Source organism: Ambystoma mexicanum, chromosome 4p (assembly GCF_040938575.1).
Source record: "Ambystoma mexicanum isolate Mex_15411 chromosome 4p, UKY_AmexF1_1, whole genome shotgun sequence".
Taxonomy (NCBI): Eukaryota; Metazoa; Chordata; class Amphibia; order Caudata; family Ambystomatidae; genus Ambystoma; species Ambystoma mexicanum.
In genome coordinates, this window is record NC_090927.1 from 993,550,174 (window position 1) to 993,557,415 (window position 7,242).

Below are 7,242 nucleotides of genomic sequence, written 5' to 3' on the forward strand. Positions count from 1 at the left end.
CCTGTGAGTGTCGAGCGAACAATCTTTCCATGCTGGCCTGGAAGCCCTGGAAATCCCAGAGAATGGGATCATCCTGATTTACCAATGGAATAGACCAATCGGCAGCACAGCCACTGAGGTAAGATAGTACAAAGGCTACTTTGGTCTGGTCGTTGGGGAAGGCCCCGGGCCTGCATAAAAAGTGTAAACGGCATTGGTTCATAAAAACGGCATATTTCTTGGGATCCCCCGCAAAACGTTCCGGCGGGGCCAAAGGCATGTGTCCAGGTAGATTGATTTGTACCGGGTTATTCGAACCCATTGTTGTAGAAATATCTCCGGAAACAGGTAAAGGAGTGTGCTCTGCCTGGCCCTGCAATAACCTTTTGGCCAGATCATCAGTTCTTTCCTTGGATAGGATTAGTTCCCTTCTGAGAGCATTAGTCTCCTGGCGGGCTGAGTGCACTTCTGCCCGTAATTCCCCTAAAAGATGGGCCAGCTGATCTGTCTCGGAAGTCTCCATAGCGCCCAGGTGGGAAATTGTGGTAAGGCTTCGCGTTCTGTAACGCTCACCTGGTTCCCACGGAGGCGCGGCGTCGAAGGCGCAGAACTCTGAAGATGGACAGGAAGGGCCCCTCTATTCTGGCTTCCCTGGCTCGTTGGATACCCTCCTGTGCGTGAAAAGGGAGTATTACCAACTGTGGAACAATGCTCAAGCCTCCCACTCCCTTCCAACCCTCCACGATACCTCCTCCACGATTCCCCGTGAAGCCTCACCTTAGGGTTTGGAAGGATGAGCTCTCCATCCTGCTTCTGATGCAGGGGCGCGTTGAAACCCAGTTACTTCACTGGATTGAGGATTGATGGGAGTTCAGGTAAGCTTGACTGTTCAGGTAAGGCGCTGTAAAAGTTCTGTTCAAAAGTTCAAGCTTAATAATAATGTTCGTTGTCTAATTGCAGCAAGCGCTAATGCTTATGTCTTTTTCCCCTGAGGGGCCGGGGTTCGGAGTGCCGGAGATATGGCACCGACCTGAAGTGAAACAGTTCTGGATGAGCGCTCAGGTAATGTCTTCGCATTCGCTCATTCAATGTCTTTGTCTTTTTTCCCCATAGGGGCCGGGGTCCGGAGATGCCAGGAAGCGGCAGGACCCGAAATGCAGTGGGAATAATCCAACAGGTAAGACTTAAAAGGAAACTGAGCTTTCCTTATTCCTTTTCTCCCTCTCACCTTTGTTCTTGTCTTTTTTCCTCTAGGCGCCGGGGCGTAGCTGAATCCGGAAGATCGCTGCTGAAGATGGAAGCGCCTTGCAAAGGTGAGTAAAATGCAGTGCTGCAGCGATCGAAACGAAATGCCTTTAAAATGATGTCTTCCTTTTAAGGGCCGTTGGAGAAATGACTCCGGGATGCAGATTTAGCAGGTAAGGGCTTTTCTTCTCCTATTCTCTTCCTTTCTCCCCTTGCAGGTGTTCCAGGGTGCTGGCAGGCGTGGCTGAAGTCAGGATGCAGGAGCTGACACGGTGAGCGTCCAGCTGCTAGGTGCAGAACAACGCGAAGCATGTGTGGCTGTTCGGGTGGGGTTTAAATAGCCTTGGAAGAAGTTCCTGGTATGTATCCTTCCACCAATCAGGTATGTATCCTTCCCCGACCACACCCGGATGGTGAAGTAGTCCTACAGGTTAAGTAGTCCCATTCAGGCCTCAAGAGGGCCTGGATGAAGCAGCAAGGTCTGCATCAGGTAAGTGTGCACCCAAGCACTTAAACACATATCCTCTTCTATGAGCCTGGCGCCTAAGGCGCCAGGACTGGGGTCCGCTATGAGCCTGGCGCCTAAGGCGCCAGGACTGAGTCCAAAGGGCCCGACTTGGGCCCGCTGAGACTTCCCTGGGGAAAATGATGTCTGCCTCTGGGGTTGCTGGGCCCGGCCTGGCTCCTTAGAGGTAGGCATCATGACACTATGCTCCTGCGCTGAAAACCGTCTCCCTGGTTTCTGTCACCCCGGGGGCAATTCCAATGGCTTGCTGTCGCTCATTTTTAGTTTTAGCTGTTAGGTGGTGCTTATAAGTCGAAACAATTGAATTGGAGCACAGCGTTTGGGGGAGGGGCTAGATGGCATATGAGGGACAAAAAGCTTGTTGATGTTATTTATCCATCCATTGACTGTCCATGGCCATGCTAATCCCTATGACTATGCCCCCTTACTCCCTGCCAAAAACACATCTTCCTGGAAACTATTTGGGCTAGCTTTACCAAGGAGTAACACCAAACTTTGTGCTCGAAGTGCCTTTTCGTGTTATTTCAAAGCAGTCTTTTGAGAGCCAATGTCTTAATTGGAGCTTCAAGTGTGCTACTGATGTAATAAAAATGTGGTAACCGAGCGTGCCTTCACCCACTTGATTTTTAAGCACTATGGGGCCGATTCATGGAACAAACGTGCGCCGAAAATCTTGGCGCAAGCCGGGGCACGCATGTGCGATTCATGGAAGTCCCTGTGCATGTTTACTTTGGGATGTGCGCCAAACCCGTGCGTGGCGCACATGTCATTGCAACATCCTGAACGCCGTGCGCAACACGCACAGCAAAACCGCACAACATTAACGCACACACCAAAAAGTGGGCAGAACACGGGGCGTAACTTGCGGAATGGGGAACAACGCGTGAAAAAGAAGGAGTAACTGGGGAAGTTCTGAAGGGAAATACATGGAACACCCACACGAACCACACGTATTCATGGAATCAAATAGGAGAAACCCGAGCACGGCCAAACACACACACAGGGCCAAACTGTCATGCCTTCGGGTAGTTCCTCCGGCCATGTCCCGACACCCAGTCTAGTGACCTGTCCCTCCCATTCACCGGTCTCCCGGGGCTCACGCAGGCAACCCAGTTTGGCTCGCGCGCTAGCCAGACAAACACCATACACCCTACAGTCGCGGTTGCGGCCGTTTCTCCATTGGCAGTTGCCATGGAGATTAGGCCACCGCTCGAGCAGGAACACACTCGCTCGTACCGTTGTGGCCCGATCACGTGACCCGAGGAAACGGTCACGTGCCCCGGGTTCGCGGTCACGTGACTCCGTTTAGCGTCATGTGACCAGGAAGTAGACGATATTTAAGCAGTGCAGTGCCGGTATACTACGCTTCACAGCTGGTTTACCTGGAAAACTCTGTTTGGCTTACTTACCTATGTTGCTTACCTGGCTTCCTTGGACTTGGCTTTTGTTTTCTGGACTTCTTGTGGATCACGCTTGGATATCGCTGCATCGGCTCTTCTGCTCATCACGGCTCCTGACCTCGGACTGAACTACGAACTTCCTCTGGATCACGTTTTTGTTTTTCCCTTTGGTTCGGACGGCTCTTCCTGGCTTCAGACCTTTTTATGCAACGGACCTCTCTTGGGCCTCCCTGATTGCACCTCTGCACGGGTAGTCTCACGTTCCAGTTGGTGGCTGCCATCTGATTACCTGGGGCCCTTCTACAATACATACACTCTCCAGGTGGAGACTGGCGAAGAACATCCAGACCTATCCCGCAGGGTGGGTCCTTTGCCTACGTGAGTCCCGGAACCATCCTTCCGTTCAGGTTCACCATCCCTTTCATCAGATCCCCGGTAAGACTCTGATTGTCTTCTGATTATTTATATGTAGTATCCTGTCTGCTTGGTATATAACCATTGCCTTTTTTCACAGCTGCCTTGGGGTTCCTAGTACTTCGGTTCCGGCTCCGGATTATCTCCACCTGTGGCCTCAAAGGTTGCACAGGGAGTGATTAAGTGGTTCTCCCTGTGCGGCACTTGGGGACGGACGTCTCCTATATCTTCACGACTCTCAACACAAGACACAAACACATCCGCCACACGAAGGCAAGTGGTAGCGTCCCTGCGCATTACAAAAATGTGCGCACACAAAAAACACGTGTATACAGCTACGATGAATGTCCCATTCTGTGGTCCTCTAGGAGAAAAGACGTGTCACGCAACACACAGGAATCCCACAAAATCAAGAAAAAGAGATAAGCGACCCCTGTTGCCCACGTGCGTGTAAAAAAACACACACGCAGTACGCTGTGGCAGCCAGGAACACAAAAAATACATACGCGATCAACACGCAGGCTAGTATGGCCATAAAAAAGGGGTACGCGACAAACATGGACACCGGCAATGGGAAGAATAGCATGTGCGACTCACTGTCTGCCTTGCGTGTAGAAGAAGAACGCGGAGCCAACACCCACCCGCTGTGAAGTAATCGCGTGCAAACCCCAACGCCTGCAAAACACACGCAGCGCTTCCCACGAAAAGCACGTACAGAGCGATGTAAACCCACGTGGGACCCTCAACCCGTGCCAGGGAAACGCCTGCATGTGTTACGTCACATACGCGCTTACGCGCCAAGGGCCTTTCCTTGAATTACACGCTGACGTGCAGTTTTTTCATGTGCCAAATCACTCTGTAACAAGCTAGCCACGCAACAATACACGGAAGACCACGCTCCTGCCCAGAAGGCCATTTTCCTGCCCCCCAGAACCCTGAGCACGCTCCCTCCTGCCATCTGCTGCTGCCTGCCTGCTGCCCACGTGCCCTGCTATTTGGTACCCGCACGTCAGCCATCTGCAGGGGTCCAGTTGCTGTGACCACCCCTGCTGGAACAGAAGACTCCTGACTGCTATTCCATCGCTACACAGCCCAGCCCCAGGACCCAGTCGCCCACCCACACCTGCCTCTGGGGTTGCCATGTCGGACACAACACCATCTGGCACCACTGGCAACCCCCAGCCAGAGAGGCAGAGGGCTACCAGCTTCAGTGCCAATGAATCTGGTAATATCCTGGTGGAGCGAGTCCTGGGGCAGTATGATGCCCTCTTTGGAAGTTTGCGCGCCGACAATTAAGGACAGAAGAGGATCTGGATGGAGGTTGTGGCTCCCATCAACGTGGAGAGGGTGGCAGTCCGCGACATACAACACATCCGGAAGCGCTGGGAGGGCTTCAGGTCCAGGACCCTCAACAAGGCCCGGCGCCTCTTGAAGGGAGCGGATGCTGAGGGGTGCCGGGTCCACCTAACCAACAACCAAATGAGGGTCCTGGAACGTATACGCCCAGCGCTCCACCTCCAGGTCCTTGAGAGGCAGACCCATCTGGAGTCGAGCGGTAAGTGTATATGCGTACTGATTGGATGCTGTGCATGTTGAGGTGTGGCAGGAGTGTGCAGGTTGCACATATGTCTTGGAAGGGCCATGTATAGATGTGTATGTCAAGGACATGAGCCTGCCGCATGTGAGTCCAGTCATGTGTGAGGCACATCAATGGTGCATGTGTTGGAATGCATGGTGCCCAAATGCATGTGTCGGTACACACATGTTTGAAATCATGTGTATGTACTGTGGCATGGTTGTGGTGCGGCACATGGATGCTGGTTCCACCTTCATGTACGTGCACAGTGTACATGTGCGTGTGTGTGTATTAGGCATGTGTGCCACTGTGATACACCATGGATGCACGTGACACCGACATGTGGGAGGCTGATTGGCAGATGTGACATGGATGCCAATGATTTCGCTGCGACAGGTGGAGATGTACAGATGTATGTATGTCTGCTGGCGTGTGTGCATGTGTTTGCCACTCCAGGTGTTGCATGTGATGTCAGGCTAACCTCCGGCTGCTCATGCTGTTGTTTGTGTATGGATGGTGCTGCTTGGTGCAACATTCCTGTTGATGTGCTCATGCGTGTGAGTTGAAATTATATGTGTGTTGGGGAGTGTGATGCCATGTCTGAAGTTTGACACTGCCACTCATGTACAACTGTCATGTGTTTATCAGACCATTGTACAATACCCTGATGCCTGTGTTCTATCTTTCCCTGTCTTCAGCGTAAACTGATGAAGAGGGCGGAGAGGGTGCTGTGGAGCAAAGCGGCAGGGATCCCACCGCCAGCCGGAGACGCAAGGCCTGGCTCCCCTCCCAGGTTGTCATCTCGTCGGGGAGTGAGGAGTCTGGTGCCGCGTCTGTGGCCGCAGCTGCCGAGGGTAGAACCAAGAGGCGGAGGTCGGAGGTGGACTGCTCGGCAGCAGAAAGGGCAGCTGAGACCCCACAGGGTACGATGGAGGAAGATGGCACGGAGTCATCCAGGTTGGTGGGCGGTTTGGTTGAGGAGGAGGCCGTGGAAGGGACACACAGGGTCTGGAGGGGGGGATTCCACTGGTGCTAATGGTGCAGTCCAGGGGCAGGGACAGGAGGCAGCACAGGCCGCTGCGGAGGTGCCTGTGTGTAATCCTGTCCCTGATCCTGTGACTGCATCATCCCGCACCAGCAGGAATGCCTACGTCCAGACCCGCTCTCTGGGAGGGGATGTGCGCACAACAACTGGCCTTCCTTTCCCTGCGGATTTGGCCATCCGGGACCGCGTTGAGCCTGTCCTGGCTAGGGTGGCGTTGCGTCAACGGGGCATGCGAGATGACCTGCAGTGTTTTCGCGAAGACACTGCACGTCATCTTGGATGCCTCTTTGACCGCGTCAACCTACTGGGACGGGTCACCAGGACTGGATTTCTCCGTCTGCTGGACCTTCTTCCGACCCCCTCCTCACCTGAACCCCCTGTGCACCAATCATACTCTGTGCCATCTTCCGGCCCATGTATCACCTGGGTACCCTGTGGAGCTGCCTCTGACCCAGCGGCCAGGCTGGTGGAGGACACATCCCTGCCACAGTCGGGAGTCGGAGATCCAGCAGGGGTGGCCACACCAACAACTGCATCCCAGCAGTAGGAGGACGTGCAGGCATCAAAAGCCAGGGCACAGGCACAGCAGCAGCAGGCTCAATGTGGGAGCAACGATGGCTCGGGGCCATCAACATCAGAGGGGCAGGCATCGCCGGAGGGCAGGAGGACCCTGGATTGGGAGTGTCTTCCGTGTGGCAGCGGTTGGGCCAGCACATAGATGCGGAGCGGCAGCGGGCGGAAGAGGCACGGCTCACTATGGTCAGGGCGGAGAACTCCATGCGCAGGGCGCTGAGGCGGGCTGAGTGCCTCGAGGCAATTCGCAGGGAGTTTGAGATGGCGTTATCCCTGCGAAACCTCGGGGCCATGTAACAGGGCCGCCTCCAGGACATTGAACAGGAGTTCGATGATGCCCTGGCCCGGGAAATCGGCAAGTGAGCCGTAGGACTTGCCCGCCGCCGTTGTATATAGTTAGTTAGTGTTAGGTTTCATTTATGTTTTTCTTTCATTTGGGGCGCTTGGACTATGCCCTACCTTTTTGTAGGAAGTTCTTTATTAG